The 18,792-nt window shown below is 43.0% G+C and overlaps 1 protein-coding gene and 1 long non-coding RNA gene across 5 annotated transcripts in view; one reads left to right on the top strand and one right to left on the bottom strand.

Moving 5' to 3' along the window:
• Positions 1 to 7,963, bottom strand: part of RNF32 (ring finger protein 32) — a 51,064-nt gene extending 43,101 nt beyond the window's left edge. The window contains exons 1-2 of one of the 2 annotated variants that reach the window (XM_073334560.1): positions 7,695 to 7,963; positions 6,260 to 6,465 (exon numbers count right to left, since the gene is read on the bottom strand). The gene's annotated coding sequence lies outside the window, so the exon portion shown is untranslated. The remainder of the gene's footprint in view (positions 1 to 6,259; positions 6,466 to 7,694) is intronic. The other variant, XM_073334562.1, reaches the window with a different exon arrangement.
• The window catches only part of LOC140907789 (uncharacterized), a 142,165-nt gene continuing 131,153 nt past the window's right edge, over positions 7,781 to 18,792 (top strand). For 2 of the 3 annotated variants that reach the window (XR_012157624.2, XR_013635443.1), the window contains exons 1-2: positions 7,781 to 7,957; positions 11,576 to 11,633. This is a non-coding gene — a long non-coding RNA (uncharacterized LOC140907789). The remainder of the gene's footprint in view (positions 7,958 to 11,575; positions 11,634 to 18,792) is intronic. The other variant, XR_012157625.2, reaches the window with a different exon arrangement.

Consider the following 18,792-nt stretch of genomic DNA (forward strand, 5'->3'; position numbering starts at 1 on the left):
CCTGCCCTGGCTCCATGCCGCTCCCAGAGCGGCTGGCACGTCCCTGTGGCCTGGGGGGGTCCTCCATGTGCTGACCCCACCCCCAGTGCCAACTCCACAACTTCCATTAGCTGGGAACTGTGGCCACTGGGAGCTGTGGGGGAGTGCCTGCAAGTAGGGGCAGCGTGCGGAGCCCCCTGGCCCCACCAGGGGCTGCAGGGATGTGCTGGCCGATTCTGGGAGTGGCGAGGGGCCAGGGCAGGCAGGGAGCCTTCCTTAGCCCCGCTGCACTGCTGACTGGGAGCCACTCGAGGTAAGTGACACCTAGCCAGAGCCCGCACCCCAACCTTCTGCCCCAGCCCTAAGCCCCCTCCAAGAGCCAGCACCCCACACCCCACCTGCACCCCAACCCCTGCCCAGAGCCCCCTTCTGCACCCAAACTCCCTCCCAGAGCTTGCACACCGCACCCCAACCAGCTGCTTCAGGCTAAGCCCAGAGCCCCCTCCCACACTCCGAATGCTCGGCCCCAACCCGGAGCCCACACCCCAACCCCCTGCCTGGTAAGAATGAGTGAGGGTGAGGGAGAGCAAGCGATGGAGGGAGCAGGGATGGAGTGAGCGAGGCAGGGCCTCGGAGAAGGGGCGGGGCCTTGAGGCAGAGGGCGGGGCAAGGGTGTTTGGGTATGTGTGATTAGACAGTTGGCAACTCTACTTTGATATCATATTTTGCTACCTCCCTGACTGCCTATATTGGATTGTTTATTGTCATCTTAAACTCAACATGGCCAAATCTAAGCTCATAATCTTTCATCCCAAACCTCCACTACTTCCAATCTTCTTTACCGTTAATGATGCCACTATCCTCTGTCATGCAGGCCTGTAGTAATTAATTTGGGATGTCTTTGACTTCTCCCTTTCCGTCTCGCCCCACATCAAGACTATGGTCAACTCATGTTGCCTTTTTCCTCCTCTATTCAAAATCTGGCCTTTCATTTCCACCCCAAATAGAAAAACGTCCAAATTCCTTGTCCCTACCCATATCATCTCCCACTTTCATTACTGCAATCTCCTTCTCCCCGGTCTTCTTCATACTAGCCTTATGGTTCCATCCCATCCAAAAAGGTATTGCCAAAGGCTACCTTCTTATCCATGACTATAACTAGACACCATTTACTCACTGTGCTGGTGTGCATCTAATTAAAACTTCTTGTCCTTGACTTCAAGGCTGTATGTGGCACAACCCCTGCCTGAATCTTGGACCTGGATGTGTCTGTGTTGCTCCCCACCACTCTTTCTGCTCACTAATGACTACACCTTCAATACCCTTTTTGCAAAAAGAAAAGGAGTACTTGTGGCACCTTAGAGACTAACCAATTTATTTGAGCATAAGCTTTCGTGAGCTACAGCTCACTTCATCGGATGCATACTGTGGAAAGTACAGAAGACATTTTTATACACACAAACCATGAAAAAATGGGTGATTATCACTACAAAAGGTTTTCTCTCCCCCCACCCCACTCTCCTGCTGGTAATAGCTTATCTAAAGTGATCACTCTCCTTACAATGTGTATGATAATCAAGGTCCTTGATCATTTGGAGGTGATGGTAGGTTGGGGAAAATAACCAGAAGACATGACTGTGGTTCTATTCTCCTTCAACGAGGTTGTGCATCCGTCTTTGATTACCAGAGTTTATCACATGGAGTTCTGGATAGTATCAGTGGCTAGGATTGCTTTCCTCCATTTATGTTTGGCCAAAAGAGCCAATTTCATTTGCAGACCATTTCAAATGAAAACCTGGCTGTTGTCATCCATGGCTTTGTCACTTCAGAATTAGACTATTACGATGTATTCTATGTAGACAACATCCATAAGCTTATTCAGAAACTTTAAATGGCATAGAATACAGCCATCTTTTTAATGAGTGAACAATTTCACAAGGAGCACTTTACACTTGTGTGCTAGGGCCCTACCAAATTCATGGTCCATTTAAGTCAATTTCATGGTCATAGGATTTTTAAAATAGTAAATTTCATGATTTCAGCTATTTAAATCTGAAATTTCATTGTGTTGTAATTGTAGGGTTCCTGACCCAAAAAGGAGTTGGGGTGGGGGTTGCAGAGTTATTCTAGAAGGGAGCTGCAGTACTGCTACCCTTACTTCTGCGCTGCTGCTGCTGGCAGTGGTGCTGGGCAGCTGAAGAGTGGTGGCTGCTCGCCAGGAACCCAGCTCTGAAGGCAGTGCTGCCACCAGCAGCAGCGCAGAAGTAAGGATGGCATGGTATGGCATTGTCACCCTCACTTCTGCACTGCTGCCTGTAGACTGGGCCCTGAGTTAGCAGCCACCACTCTCTGGCCACCCTGCTTTGAAGGCAGCAGCACAGAAGTAAGGGTGGCATGGCATGGTATTGCCACCATTACTTCTACGCTGCTGCTTGTGGGGCACCACCTTCAGAGCTGGGCACTCAGCCAACAGCCGCTGTTCTCCAGCCACCCAGCTCTGAAGGTAGTGTAGAGGTAAGGGTGGCAAGATGCTGGTCTCCCTGTGAAATCTGTATAGTATAGGGTAAAAGCACACAGAAAAACAGATTTCACAGGGGGAGACCAGATTTCACGGTTCATTTCATGGCCATGAATTTGGTAAGGCCCTATTCACGATCTCCCACGCTGTTGCTCGGCTTCTGAGTTGAATTTAAAGCACAGACTATATAGTAATAATAATTTCCCCTGCTCTTTATTATGGAATGAAAGCTGTCCCAATATTTAAAGTGACATGGGTCAGATTTTCACAATAATTTAAACTTTGAAAAACTATCTTTTATTAATTAAAAAACCAACAGATTTTTTGTTTTAATTGTAGTGGAAACTGTTGAAACAAACAAACCATACTCTAAACACTCCCTTGCCTTAAAGAAAAGGAGTACTTGTGGCACCTTAGAGACTAACCAATTTATTTGAGCATAAGCTTTCGTGAGCTACAGCTCACTTCATCGGATGCATACTGTGGAAAGTATAGAAGATCTTCTTATACACACAAAGCATGAAAAAATGGGTGTTTACCACTACAAAAGGTTTTCTCTCCCCCCCCACCCCACTCTCCTGCTGGTAATAGCTTATCTAAAGTGATCACTCTCCTTACAATGTGTATGATAATCAAGGTGGGCCATTTCCAGCACAAATCCAGGGTTTAACAACAACGTCTGAGGAACAGTGGGGGAAGCGGGGGGGGGTTGGAAAAAACAAGGGGAAATAGGTTACCTTGCATAATGACTTAGCCACTCCCAGTCTCTATTCAAGCCTAAGTTAATTGTATCCAATTTGCAAATGAATTCCAATTCAACAGTCTCTCGCTGGAGTCTGGTTTTGAAGTTTTTTTGTTGTAATATCGCAACTTTCATGTCTGTAATCGCGTGACCAGAGAGATTGAAGTGTTCTCCGACTGGTTTATGAATGTTATAATTCTTGACATCTGATTTGTGTCCATTTAGTCTTTTACGTAGAGACTATCCAGTTTGACCAATGTACATGGCAGAGGGGCATTGCTGGCACATGATGGCATATATCACATTGGTGGGTGTGCAGGTGAACGAGCCTCTGATAGTGTGGCTGATGTTATTAGACACTGTGATGGTGTCCCCTGAATAGATATGTGGGCACAGTTGGCAACGGGCTTTGTTGCAAGGATAAGTTCCTGGGTTAGTGGTTCTGTTGTGTGGTATGTGGTTGCTGTTGAGTATTTGCTTCAGGTTGGGGGGCTGTCTGTAGGCAAGGACTGACATGTCTCCCAAGATTTGTCAGAGTGTTGGGTCATCCTTCAGGATATACAATACCAGGATAGGTTGTAGATCCTTAATAATGCGTTGAAGGGGTTTTAGTTGTGGACTGAAGGTGACGGCTAGTGGCGTCCTGTTATTTTCTTTGTTAGGCCTGTCCTGTAGTAGGTGACTTCTGGGAACTCTTCTGGCTCTATCAATCTGTTTCTTCACTTCCACAGGTGGGTATTGTAGTTGTAAGAACGCTTGATAGAGATCTTGTAGGTGTTTGTCTCTGTCTGAGGGGTTGGAGCAAATGCGGTTGTATCGCAGAGCTTGGCTGTAGACAATGGATTGTGTGGTGTGGTCAGGGTGAAAGCTGGAGGCATGTAGGTAGGAATAGCGGTCAGTAGGTTTCCGGTATAGGGTGGTGTTTATGCGACCATCGTTTATTAGCACTGTAGTGTCCAGGAAGTGGATCTCTTGTGTGGACTGGTCCAGGCTGAGGTTGATGGTGGGATGGAAATTGTTGAAATCATGGTGGAATTCCTCAAGGGCTTCTCTTCCATGGGTCCAGATGATGAAGATGTCATCAATATAGCGCAAGTAGAGTAGGGGCGTTAGGGGACAAGAGCTGAGGAAGCGTTGTTCTAAGTCAGCCATAAAAATGTTGGCATACTGTGGGGCCATGCGGGTACCCATAGCAGAGCCACTGATCTGAAGGTATACATTGTCCCCAAATGTAAAACAGTTATGGGTAAGGACAAAGTCACAAAGTTCAGCCACCAGGTTAGCCGTGACATTATTGGGGATAGTGTTCCTGACAGCTTGTAGTCCATCTTTGTGGGGAATGTTGGTGTAGAGGGCTTCTACATCCATAGTGGTCAGGATGTGTTATCAGGAAGATCAACGATGGATTGTAGTTTCCTCAGGAAGTCAGTGGTGTCTCGAAGGTAGCTGGGAGTGCTGGTAGCATAGGGCCTGAGGAGGGAGTCCACATACCCAGACAATCCTGCTGTCAGGGTGCCAATGCCTGAGATGATGGGGTGCCCAGGATTTCCAGGTTTATGGATCTTGGGTAGTAGATAGAATATCCCAGGTCGGAGTTCCAGGGGTGTGTCTGTGCGGATTTGATCTTGTGCTTTTTCAGGGAGTTTCTTGAGCAAATGCTGTAGTTTCTTTTGGTAACTCTCAGTGGGATCAGAGGGTAATGGCTTGTAGAAAGTGGTTTTGGAGAGCTGCCGAGCAGTCTCTTGTTCATATTCCGACCTATTCATGAACCAGTCGGAGAACACTTCAATCTCTCTGGTCACACGATTACAGACATGAAAGTTGCAATATTACAACAAAAAAACTTCAAAACCAGACTCCAGCGAGAGACTGTTGAATTGGAATTCATTTGCAAATTGGATACAATTAACTTAGGCTTGAATAGAGACTGGGAGTGGCTAAGTCATTATGCAAGGTAACCTATTTCCCCTTGTTTTTTCCTACCTCTCCCCCCCCCCCCCCCCCGACGTTGTTGTTAAACCCTGGATTTGTGCTGGAAATGGCCCACCTTGATTATCATACACATTGTAAGGAGAGTGATCACTTTAGATAAGCTATTACCAGCAGGAGAGTGGGGTGGGGGGGGAGAGAAAACCTTTTGTAGTGGTAAACACCCATTTTTTCATGCTTTGTGTGTATAAAAAGATCTTCTATACTTTCCACAGTATGCATCCGATGAAGTGAGCTATAGCTCACGAAAGCTCATGCTCAAATAAATTGGTTAGTCTCTAAGGTGCCACAAGTACTCCTTTTCTTTTTGCGAATACAGACTAACACGGCTGTTACTCTGAAACTCCCTTGTCTTGTTTGTTGTTTAAACACTGCAGCATCTTCCAAGTACAAAGAGCACCTGAATGTGGAATAAACGAGAAGCTGACTATAAACAAAAGTGAATGATCTGGCTCATGCACATCCACTGATCAAGCTTGAGAGAAATAAACAAAAACAGGATAAGAAGTAAAGAATAAACTAGATTTAACAGAAAGTTTTCTATTAAGTCTCAGGTATTATGTATAACTTAGGGAAGGACATTAAACTACTGTTTTTTAACCTGATAATTGACCCTTAGAAAGCTAAAAGAAAAAGAGTACTTGTGGCACCTTAGAGACTAACCAATTTATTTGAGCATAAGCTTTCGTGAGCTATAGCTCACTTCATCGGATGCATACTGTGGAAACTGCAGAAGACATTATATACACAGAGACCATGAAACAATACCTCCTCCCATCCCACTCTCCTGCTGGTAATAGCTTATCTAAAGTGATCACTCTCCTTACAATGTGTATGATAATCAAGTTGGGCCATTTCCAGCACAAATCCAGGTTTTCTCACCCTCTGCACCCCCCCCCCCACAAACTCACTCTCCTGCTGGTAACAGCCCATCCAAAGTGACCACTCTCTTTACAATGTGTATAGCTAAGTCTTTCAAGAACTAATCCAATTCCCACTGGAAAAAAATTGGAAGATTTCCATCAACTTACTTGGGAGTTGTCTCAGTGAGACATCATACAATTACCATCACAACTGGCACTCATTTTTGACAGGCTCAATAAAGAGACCAACAATCGCAAAGGTCATGGACAATGAACTACTCCTTCCTGGAGGTGGTCTCTTCAAGTTGAAGCCGAGTTATGCTTGTTGGAGCTTTTAGGGAAAGCCCCCACTAGTGCTGTACCTGTTTGGTGGACTGAAAGGATTTATTTTTTCAGAGATTAATTGACCTTCTGTTCCTCCTCTCAAAATATGATAAAACTATCTCTAACTAAAGACAGGTTTCAGAGTAGCAGCCGTGTTAGTCTGTATTCGCAAAAAGAAAAGGAGTACTTGTGGCACCTTAGAGACTAACCAATTTATTTGAGCATGAGCTTTCGTGAGCTACAGCTCACTTCATCGGAAGAATCTCTTATTGTAAAAACACGTTTTGAACTAAAAATATAATAAAAAATATAATAAAATCTATTTTAACTACTGCAACATTTTTAATTTCTAATTTTAAAAAGCGTACCAGACTGCAAAAATATGTCTTCTAATTGCTCTTTATAGATTCTCTGTGGTGCTATTCCAACCACTGATTTTTATGATAATCAATCATTTGAATTTCTATTGCACCTTCCATCCATCTGCCACAGAACTTTGCAATCATGAATGAGGCAGGTTAAATGTTGCTAACTATTCCCATTTTACAGAAACCACCTATTCACCCTGCCCTACCCCACCTCTTTCTTCTTCTCATCCTTAAACACATCAGATCCCATCACAGTAGCCCATCTTTGCACAAGTCTCCCTACTGCACATTGGTTCATGTAATGTGTCTCTCTAATTTATCAACACCCATCCTAACCATCCCCCAGAGAACCAGCCCTCCCTCCTCATCTACCTTTGTTTCCCCCCCTCCAACATTCAGTATCTCTCCCTAAAAGTTCTCTGCTCCTGAATGCACCCAGCACCTCTCTCCTTACTGGCCCCTGTTCTCCCCAGCAGGCTCTTGTCCCCCCTCTCCCCCAGCAGGCTCCTGTCCCCCCTCTCCCCCAGCACACATTGCCCCCCTTACTGGCCCCCTGCTTCCTCACCGCACTAATGGCCTCTGCTCCCCCATCACAGTGCCTCCTTACTAGCCCCTGCTTCCCCACAGAGTACTCCCCCTTACTGGCCCCTGGTTCCCCCTCCCCACCCAATGGCTCCTGCTCTCCCCATCACACATTGCCCCCCCATTGGCCCCCGCTGCCTCACCCCCACCCAACCCATGGCCCCCGCTCCCCCATCACACACTCCAAGGGCCTCCCTGCCCCCATCACATTGCCCCCTCTTATTGGCTCCTGTGGTCCACCCCCGATACAAACACCCCCCCTGCCGGGGGACCCTGCAGCACCCCTGGGCTAGTCCCATGGAGACTGTTACTGTCTTTTTAACACCAACCTGCTCCTCGCACCACAGTCCGGATCCGGTTGCTTAGCAACACAACTCCCAAGCTTTATCACAGCACGCCCCCGCCCCCACGGCTGCGCGAGGCAGAAACCGAGGCGTATGCGTGCGTGCCGCGCAAGTGGGCGGGCGGAACGTCAACGAGCCCAGGGCGCACGCAGACCGGAAGTTCAAGTAGCGCGAGGGAGGAGTGCGGAATGCGGGCGTTAGGGCGTGAGGCTTTGCCTGTGGACGGGACAGCCCAGGCGCACCCAACGGTCGGTGTGTCCTCGTGCCCTTGGGTGCAGCTGCGCCTTTCGAACGCGCGTGGGAAGGGGAGGCGGAGCTCTCTGCCGGGCGGGCAGGGCTGGATAAAGCGGCGCGCGCCCTGCCTCTTTTGCTGAGCGTTGCGCTGCCCTCCCTCGCTCTGGCGGTGGCCCCCATTGGGAGAAGGGCAAGGCCTTATGCGGAGCCACCCTGGGCGTGAGAGGTTCCTTGGCCCTGGTCAGCCTGTTGCGACCACATGAGGGGCACTGATGAAAGCTGGGTGGGAAAAGGGGGAGGGGGGGAGTTTTCACAATTGTGTCCCATTTTTTGGTCAACATTTGAACTTTAAACAAAATTTAAATTAAAAAAACCCAAAAACCTCCTCTCCCCATCCCCCCCCCCCCACACACACATTTTCTCTCTCGCTCTCAAACTTTCAAAGAGCGGTAGTTTGGCTGCAGTGCTCCCCTCTCCCCCCGACTGCCAGGGAGCACTGCCCCTCTAACAGGTTTCAGAGTAACAGCCGTGTTAGACTGTATTCACAAAAAGAAAAGGAGGACTTGTGGCTCAAATAAATTGGTTAGTCTCTAAGGTGCCACAAGTCCTCCTTTTCTTTTTGCCCCTCTAACGTGGCACTCCTGGCCAGCACACAATCGCCGCTCAGCAGAGAAGTGCCCACCGTGGATCCCTGCAGCAAGCTGACCCCCAACCACCAAAATTGTGTATATTTACATATCCGTTGATTTGCTATTTAGATTTTATTCTGGTTCCTACATGTCTGTGGTGCTGCTTACTTTTCCCAACAGCATTTCTTACACTTACCTGTATGTTTCAGAGTAACAGCCGTGTTAGTCTGTATTCACAAAAAGAAAAGGAGTACTTGTGGCACCTTAGAGACTAACCAGTTTATTTGAGCATAAGCTTTCAGATGAAGTGAGCTGTAGCTCACGAAAGCTTATGCTCAAATAAACTGGTTAGTCTCTAAGGTGCCACAAGTACTCCTTTTCTTTTTACCTGTATGTGCGTTTGTAACGCAGACTCAGCTCTTATGGTCCATCGTAATTACTACACCCAGCTTCAGTTAATACATCTGCCTGAAAAAAAAGTAGTATTCTTCTGTTTTGTCCTATTGTGATTTTTTTTTGGGGGGGGGAGAGGGAGTTGGAGCAAAATTTGTTCAGCTGTTTTGAGCTATCTGTCAGAAATAAATACTTTTTTTAAAAAAATCAGATTTTGTCTGTAGAAACACTTGGTTTTGAAATATCACTTTGGCAAGCTGCTATTCATAGATGATACAGTCAGCAGTGGCCATTGTGGTTCTCTCATCTGACCTGCAGAACATAGGCTCTGAGATTTCTCTGTATTAATTCTCTTTTGACTAAAGCATAATTTATCGTAAAACAATCTTAATTTCAAATTTTCCAGTTCCACCACCACTCTTGCTAAGTTCTTGTAGTGGTTCCTTAGTGAAGTATAAACAGGGTATTACTATTTACTTTGTAGGAGCTTGCAGAGAATTAGGAATCTGGACCCCATGGGGCACTGTGCAGTCTTGAAGGCCCTAATCCCGTAAATACTTTCACTTGTGTTTAACTTTATTCACGTGACTAGTCTCTGACAGTGGCACACTTCTTGTGCGTAAGTGATTGTAGGGCTTATGTTTCCATTTCTTTTTGGTGCTGGAAGGGTACATCAAGTCATGTAGGCTATTTTGCTGCATCACTTTGCATACAATTTCAGATTTTGAGGGCAGAAACATCCACTACTTCTGCCCTTTGCGTTTCAGCGAAAATATTCCACAGAGCTGGGCTTTTTGTTTACCATCACAGATGATTTATTATCACACAAAGGAAGCACCAGAACAAATGTATCCAGAACTGCTGGTAAGAATAGTTATAGTTGATTAATCTAGGCTTTTTCGGATGGTTTTCTAGCTATCCTTTACACTTAGATCCCATTTTTCCTCAAATGGACTGGGCACATTAAGTCAGGTCCTTAATCCATGAGCAGCTTTCCCTCCATCTGGCTGGTTTAACCAGCTTTCATTGCATTTTAAAAGGGCCAGCCAGTGAGAGGGCAGTTCACTGATAAAAACGGCTACAATCTCATTCTGGCCTTCTCTTGTCTTCCCAGTTGCTTCTAAGGTATAATCTATTTGTCTATGTGGAAAGCCTGAAATGCCACAGTATTAGACATCTCTTCATTACACTCTCTGCTTAGAGATCTGTTCCTAACATGTTTACAAACCAAAATGGAGTATTGTGTGACGTATTACAGAAATGCATGCAGTGTAGTTGTAGCCATGTCAGTTCCAGGATATTAAGGAGACAGGGTGGGTGAGGTAATATCTTTTATTGGACTAACTTCCATTGGTGAGAAAGACAAGCTTTTGAGCCGTGTAGAACTCTTCTGCGGGTCTGGGAAAACTACTTTACAGGTCACAGCAAAATGTAAGATGTAACAGAATGTTTAGCACAATAGTTTTCAACCTGTGGTCATTGGATCCCTGGGAGTCCGCAGAATATGCCTAAGGCAGTGTTTCTCAAATGCAGCCACCAGGGGCTTTTCTTGTGGCCACAGCCTCCTGGGCTGTGATGGAGTGGGGATGGGTGGCAAAATAATGGCCCCTCCCCCGCCCTGTTGCTCCTGGATGCACTGCCTTGGTGTTGATTGCTGGGACCGCCAGCAGAGGTTGGGCTCTGTCCCCCTCTAGAGACACCTGGAGCACAACGCTGGAGAAGCAGGCAGCCAGTAAATTCTCCTCCTTCCCGGGGCAGTGGGGTTCAGGCTTTGGGCCTCAGCTCTGGGGTGGTGGGGGCAGCAGGTTGTGGCTGAGATGCCTCGGGCTCCAGCTCTGGGCTCTGGCTGTGTGGTGGCAGGCCCCAGGCTCTTGCCGTGGGGCTTCAGGCTCTAGCCCCCTGCAGCCTCCCCCAGCTCCCCAACCCGCATGGCCCCTGGCCCCTGCTGTTTCCCCCAACACCCCATCCAGGGCTTAATTAGTCCCCAGGCTTGCCAGGGCTGAATAAATCTGCTGTGAAAAGTGATACTTGCATCTTTGTTAATATCACTTTTCACAACAGACTTACTAGCTAACAATAAATAAATGACAATGATCTGGACATGTATATGTTCATATTTACTTGTTTTTCCCAAAGCTAACTAAGTATTTTAGGGGCAAGTATGAGATCGGCCACCAGCAAGAGTTGGTGGCCGCTCTCTGAGGACAAAATATTTGTCCTGAGAACTCCTGGTCTAAGGGGTCCGCGAAAGGTTGTCATTACCATAGAACAGTGATTTTCAGCCTGTGGTCTGCACACTTCTGTGGGTATGCAGAGTATGTCTAAGATTTCAAAAGGTGTCCGCACTGCCATTTGAAAATTTGTAGGGGTCTGCAAATAGAAAAAAGGTTAAGATGCACAGGTTTAGCATAAGTAATTAGCGCATATTGTAAGGGACCATTCAAACTCTGGGCCACTCTACCTTCAATAATATAGAAATAGCATTTCGATATATTTAATTGTTCCTCTTTTTTATAGATACATTTGCTGGAAAATAGAAGAGAAATTGCTTTTAAAGTCATCCAGATAGAAAGTAGGTGGTTGATCTGTTGATGTTTTTCTTTTCAGCAGATACAAATATCTACTCAAATTACAGATCTGAACTAGCAGAGGGAAAAGTTATAAACAGGTACTTGTATGAGTATGTAATAGCTTCCATCTTCAAGACTGTTAAAGCAGCCACCTTAAAATGACTAAAACAGTTATTTTTATAGATATGGGGGAGAAAATAATAAAACCATCACTTTATGAAGCTGCAATTCAGTAGGTGAAGAACATAAAAAAAAATTAAACATGACACAATAATACCATATGAAAGTGTTCTCTAGGCTGAAGGAAAAGAGAGCTCTTTATTCAGTTTTCAAAAAGCACACAGTAAGAAGCCAGTGAAAACATCAGCAGTGCTATCTCATTGAAAGGAACCAGAAAATGTGTCTTCAGATATCCTAAGCAATACCAAGATTAAAGTTAAAAGATTTCCGTTCTGAGAGATCTTAAACACAAAGACTGAGGTATTGTATTTGCAAAATGAGGTAACCTATTGCTGAAATACAAAAATCACCTGCATAATTCTTTATTAGTACGAATACACGGGGGAAATTTATTTCTGGTGTAACTACATTGGCTTCATTAGATTTTTACCGGGCATGAATTTGATCCAGTATGTTGGTGACTTTTAGGTATATCATTACACGTTTTTATTGTAATAGTGAGCATGTGTCCTCAACAGCCAGCAACTTATTCTTTTAAAAGTTGCAAATAGGAGTCTTTTGAAGAAAATGTTTTCATACCCTTCTATTTTTATTGTGCCTAACTAAATTCATCCCATACACTTTATAAAGTTTTCAGTAATAACGATTCCTCTGATTCAAGGCTACTATGCTTTGATTGAAATTAAAAGAAGATCAATGTCATATCAGTTTGTTTTTTTAACTCTGACACAGTGCTTAATTTGTGCTGGGGCTTTCCAGGGCTGAGCCCCGGCACCTCTAGGCATGGCAGTTAATAGCCCCAGTACTTCTAAGCTTGCCGCATCAGTTACGAAAGTAAAAAAATTGCTTGAGTCCTGGCACCTAATTGCTTGAGCCCTGGCACCTTTTTCATTACAAATTAAGCACTGCTCGTACAGTAGTTTGATTTTCATATGGCGGCTAAACTGAAATGTTTGTAATAGCTGACACACAGTCAAGAATAAGTTAATATCCACATTGCAGTCTTCTAGAGAGAAACATGCCTCTTTAATTGCCATTTCTTATTAAGTGGCACCTTTAATAGGAGTTTACACTGGAAACACAGATAGCTAAAGTTAGTTTAAACAGATTAACATAAAGAAGATGTGGTCTGGTTGGAAAGTGGATGGATATGTTGTTAGTGATACCAGTTTTCTGTGCTTGTGTAGTGCTGTAATTTTCTCTTTAATTTACAGTGTTAATTATGTTTTTAAATTGCTGAACTCATGAATCTCTTCAGAGTGGATGAGTTTTACATCCTTCTTTTGAATAGACTATGCAATGAACAATATAATGCCATGTAATAAGTTGGAAGTGTTGGCCTGAAACACCTACTTTGTTAGCACCCTACCTTGTTAATAAGGACATCACAAGTACAGGGGTCCACCTGCCTAGTTTATCTTTGTAGAATTGCAACCTAAGGCTTGAGTCTACACTAGAAAATTAGGTCAGTTTAACTATGTCAGTCAAAGGTGTGAAAAATCCACATCCCTGAGCAGCATTGTTAAGACAACCTAAATCTCCGTGTAGACAGCACTAGGTCGACAGAAGAATTCTTCTGTCCATCTAGGTACTGCCTCTCTTGGGGAGGTGAATTATCTACTCTGACAGGAGAACCCCTGCTGTCTTAGGTAGTGTCTACACTGAAGTGCTACAGTGATACAGCTGTGCCACTGTAGTGTTTTAAGTGTAGACAAGCCCTATGTGAGTATAGCTAACTCACTGAGTTAGGTGGCTTGTTGCACCATGCAGATATACGGAAGGTAGGAGTGGCTTTCTTGGAAGAGAAGATCTAGGATGTGGATTGAGCTGACCCAAGATAGGAACCCTTAGGAGCAGCCAAGCTTGGAGTGAAGCTTTGAAGCAAACTTCATATTATCTAATTAATTTCTGTGTTAATAAACCAAACTCCCAGTGTGTGGACACTGCTTGAGTAGGCTGGGAATAGCATCAGTGTGCAGAAAGATAGTGATATTTTATCATCGTAAACAATATTTAGGCTACTAAAAAAATACAAGACAATAATTCACATAAGGTCAGTCATACTGATGTCATATGCCATGCACACAGTTTGAATGGGTTAAGGAAGATGACGGACTGGCAGAGTTCTGCTGTGTGTGGGAGGTTGGATTTGGTGAATCTGCGCAGATAGGCCTCACCCTCAGCTCAGTGGAGAGCACAGTGTTGCAGAACCTTCCTGTATGCCCAGTGGGAAGGTTTTTTTAGGGGAAAGATGGAGTTGGAGGTTCCACAATTGAAAGGATCGACTGGCTATTTTCTCTTTTTTTAACTGTTTTGTTATCTATTCTATTAATATGTTTTTATTCTGCTATTTGTTTACTCTTTGCATTTCTCTGTTTCTAGTCAATTTCATGTTAAGCTGCTCATTCTCTAGCACAATGATGTAATGCTTAGGTTATAAACACAGCAGGGATGTTAGTGGCCTGATCCAGAGCTTATTGAAGTCAATGGAAAGACTGCCGTTAATTTCAGTAGGCTTCAGATCATGCCCTTTGCATGAAATACCTTTTCCATTGCCAGGAGGGAAAAATCAATCTAAGGGAAAGTTAATTTGTTCTTGTTTTTTTTTTTTAAACTAAATTGTGTTTTGGGCCAAATGTGACCTCACAGAGGTTCCTTTAGTTTGTATTTAACATGCACTTCCACTGACAAAAAATTCTGTGCTCTGATTATATACATCATACTTAGGATTTATATATCTGTAGTGCTTTACGTTTCTAAAAGCACCATACAAAGATTAGCTAAATAATCCTAAAAATATCTCTAAAAATATTATAAAGATGTACTGTGCAATATTTATTATGCACATTATTATTAAATGTGCAAGCTATTAGAATGCCTAGTGTTGGATACATCCTGAGTGTCTAGTTTTGAACATACCTAGGAAGCTCGGTTAGAATATGTTTAAAAAAATTATACGTAATAGATGACTATTTGTTCAACAGCAGATATTTTCTATTTGAGGGAAATCAACTTAGTTAAGTAAAAGTATAAATTTTATTTTTAACAAATACATGTTCCAGGAGTAGTTTTTGAATTTGTAAAAATCACCAGCATGTAATGCATCAAATTTATTTCTGCTTCTTTCTTTATTTTTTGAAAGGTGTTCATTCCTTGAGAATGAAGTAAACCTCTAGCTCTATCATTGCAGACTTCAGAATTAGCACTGAAAACATGGGATTCTTTTCCTGGGTTGATGAAAGTAATTTCTTGTTTGCTGTGTCAAACAAAGCATGCTATTTGTCACATTGTGGTTTGTGTATCTTTTTAGAAGCTTTCAACTTTGATCTGAGTCAAGGTACACTCAGTAGCACAGATGACAGAAGTAACAAACCAGTGATGTTCATTGTCACTCACACAAACTCTTTAAGTCAACAAATACTGAGACTTAGATGTAGAAAACCATATTACTTTTGAGGAGGCTTGTGCATTCTTGTGAGAAAATGCAGACCTTTGCCTTTCTTGTTTCAGACAAAGGTGTGGAACAATTTATTAGTTAAGGATTCAGTTCAGTGTATGCATCAAAAGGTGCCTCTTCTAGGCCAGATTCTGGCCCTTGCTTGTATTTTTAGGTAAACAATTGCATTTAACAGACATTGCAGAGCTTGGCTCAGTAGCACATAAAAGCTGCTTTCTTTAAACTGTCATCACAGTGGATTTCAGAACGTGCTTTTAATACTTCCAGGGTTGATGTTTGTGTCTCTTTCTCTTTTTTTTTTTTATTAAATACTATTTGAAATAGCATTTTTTTATTATTTAACTTTCACCTGCCTTTTAATTCATCTGTGGTAGCTTTAAGGAAACTAGTCTTGTGTATGACAAGGCAAAGGTTTAGCAAAATATTTTGCAACATGGCCTTTTAAAGTCACAACTTTATTAAAAGCTCCTGTTCAACCCCTGCAAAAAAGAAAATGTAAAACAAAGAATTGAAATGATGATAAATGAATGATTGGTTTCAAGTTGTTTTGATTTATTGTATTTTGTGAGGTATACTAATTATTCACATTTCTTTAGTTTTACAGTTTCATTTCAGGCTTCAGGTTTATTACAATTCCCTTCTTTTTTAAGAAGTAACACTGGAAGAAAATGAATGCCTTAAATAAGCAAACAATCGGAATTAAGGGGTTTTGGATGTATAGGCTCTGTAGAATCTGCCCCATGACTGTTGTGGAGCCATAATGTGACTCAGAGTAATGTCTATACCATGCTTGCCAAACTTGGAAGCTTTAACATCACACTATGTGAGTGATTCATAGTTTTTGAGGCCAGAAGGGACATTAAGATAGTCTGTTGTGGCCTCCTATGTAACATAGCCCATAGAATTTCACCCAGTTATCCTTGTATTGAGCCCAATAACTGTGTTTGACTAAAGCATATATTGCAGAAGTCATGTAGTATTGATTTGAAGACTTCAAGAGATGGAGAATCCATCACTTCCTTTGGTAGTTTGTTCCAATAGTTAATCACTCTCACTGTTTAAAAAATTGTGCCTGATTTCTAATTTGAATTTATCTGGCTTAAACTTCTTACCACTGGTTCTTGTTATGCCTTTCACCACTAGCGTAAGGAATCCTTTAGTACCTGGTATTTTCTCCCCATAAAGATATGTCTACACCCTAGTCAATTCACCTTTCAGTTTTCTTTTTGATAAGCTAAACAGATTGAGCTTCACATTTCTTTCTGTAATAATTTTTTACCAGCCCTTGAATAATTTTTGTATCTATTTTCTGCATCCTCTCCAATTTTTCAATATCCTTTAAAAATGTGTGCATCGGAAGTGGAGACAGTAGTCTAGTATTGTTCTCACCACTCCATATACAGTGGTAAAATCACCTCCCTACTCCAACTCACTACTCCCTTGTTTATACATCCAAGGATCATGTTATACCTTTGTCACAGCATCGCACTGTGAGCTCATATACAGTTGTTTGTCCACTATGACCCATAAAACCGGTTCCTTTACCACTTACCAGGATACAGTCTCCCTTTCTGTAGGTATAGCTTGCATTCCTTGGTCCTGGATGCATGACCTTGTAGTTGTATACAAACACATTTTCTTTGAATAAGCCCAGCTTACCAAGCAACCCAGATTGCTCTGTAAAACTGCTCTGTTCTCATCATTTACCATTCCATGAACAACATTTTTGTTTCAGAGTAACAGCCGTGTTAGTCTGTATTCGCAAAAAGAAAAGGAGTACTTGTGGCACCTTAGAGACTAACCAATTTATTTGAGCATGAGCTTTCGTGAGCTACAGCTCACTTCATCGGCTGCATACTGTGGAAACTGCAGAAGACATTATATACACAGAGACCATGAAACAATGCCTCCTCCCACCCCACTCTCCTGCTGGTAATAGCTTATCTATTTTTGTGTAACCTGTAAACTTTATCAGCAATGATTTTATTTTTACTTCCTGATCATGGAGAATAATATTGGACAGTGTCAGGCCTAGAACTGATCCCTGCAAAATCCAACTAACCAGTGATGATTCTCCATTGACAATTACCGTGTGAGATCTGTCAGTTAGCCAGTTTAATCCATTTAGTGTGTGCTTTATTGATATTGTATAATGCTGTTTTTAAAAGGAGGAAAAATGCCCGCATATGGTCTACACTCTGATGGTGTACTATTTACTGAATTGAGCCAACAGGTTGACACATGAAGACAGATCACTTTTGATGAGTGGCAACATTCCCAACAAACTGTTGCCTATTATTGGAAAATCCTGTGTTCACACGCCTGTAAAATTATTTAGATTTACTGGGACATTCCCATTCAGCCATAATCGTTTTCTCTACGGCAGGAGATAGGGAAATGCAAACACACTTTTTCATTCCAGAAGGGCTGTTTTTCTTTGTATGGTTTCTGCTAGGTTTCTTTTTCTCCTCTTGGGGTTCTTATATATGAATACCCAGTTTATTAACTACTGTTCAGACCACTCATTATCATGAAGTATGTATCCCAGAAGAAAATAAGGTAGTAATTTTGGTTGTGCTGGGTCACAGCAAAAGAGCAGATGAATTCAGCCTAGAAGAGCATAAGGCTGCACATTGAAAGAAAGGAATAATTTAAATGACTCAAAATTACTTATGCATTCTGATTGGTTTTCAATTAGTTGTAATTTTCACAAAAAAGACTTAGATATCATTGTGGTCAGTACACTGAAGATGTTTGCTCAATGTACAATAGTGGTCAGAAGAGTGAATAAAATGTTAGGCTGAAGGGATGAGGAAATAATACAGAAAATATTATAATGCCATTATATAAATGGGTGTTAATCCATTGCCTTGAATCCTGCATTCACTTTTGGTCACTATATTTCTAAGACATAACAAAAATAGACAAGGTCAAGGGGGAAAATTGAAATTACTAGAGGCATGTGGGGTTGATGTGTGAGGGCCTTCTTTAGAAGGGAATTAAAATTAATGCACCAGATTCTCATCTGATGTAAATTTGCACGGCTCTATTAAAATCAATAGAGCCGTGCCAATTTACACCACCTAAGAATCTGATACACTGTCTCTACTTTGTGGCGGGGGGGAAAGAATGAAAAATTTTTAAATGTATTTTATACTGCTAAGTTAACAGTAAGGCTGAAAATCTAAGGATGGAAAAGTTGCAAAATCCCACAATAAACATTGCTTGTGCAATCTAAATTCGCCCCTTTGTATGCATCCATTCTGATACACTCATTAATTACATGAGCACATGCTATTTTTTTTCAAAGGACACCCTGCCTCTTCTAGCCTGTACCTGTCTTCTCTCATCGCCCCCTCCAGCCAGTCCTAGTCTTCCTCTCCGTCCTGTCTCCTCCCCCAGCTCCTGTCTCATCTCCCACCCCTAGCTCCTCATCCCTCAGCACTGCAGTCAGGGTGCTTTCTCTTCCTCCTCTGTGCTATCTGGACAACCACCATGGGGAGAGGGGTATTGAGAGCACAGAAGAAATTGTTATCCTATTCTTAGTTCATGTGCCAAGTACCACAGTGGCCCATGGCAGCTAGGAGGAGCAGTTGCAGGGGAAGTCCTGCTCAGCCCCT

Source organism: Lepidochelys kempii, chromosome 2, assembly GCF_965140285.1.
Source record: "Lepidochelys kempii isolate rLepKem1 chromosome 2, rLepKem1.hap1, whole genome shotgun sequence".
Taxonomy (NCBI): Eukaryota; Metazoa; Chordata; order Testudines; family Cheloniidae; genus Lepidochelys; species Lepidochelys kempii.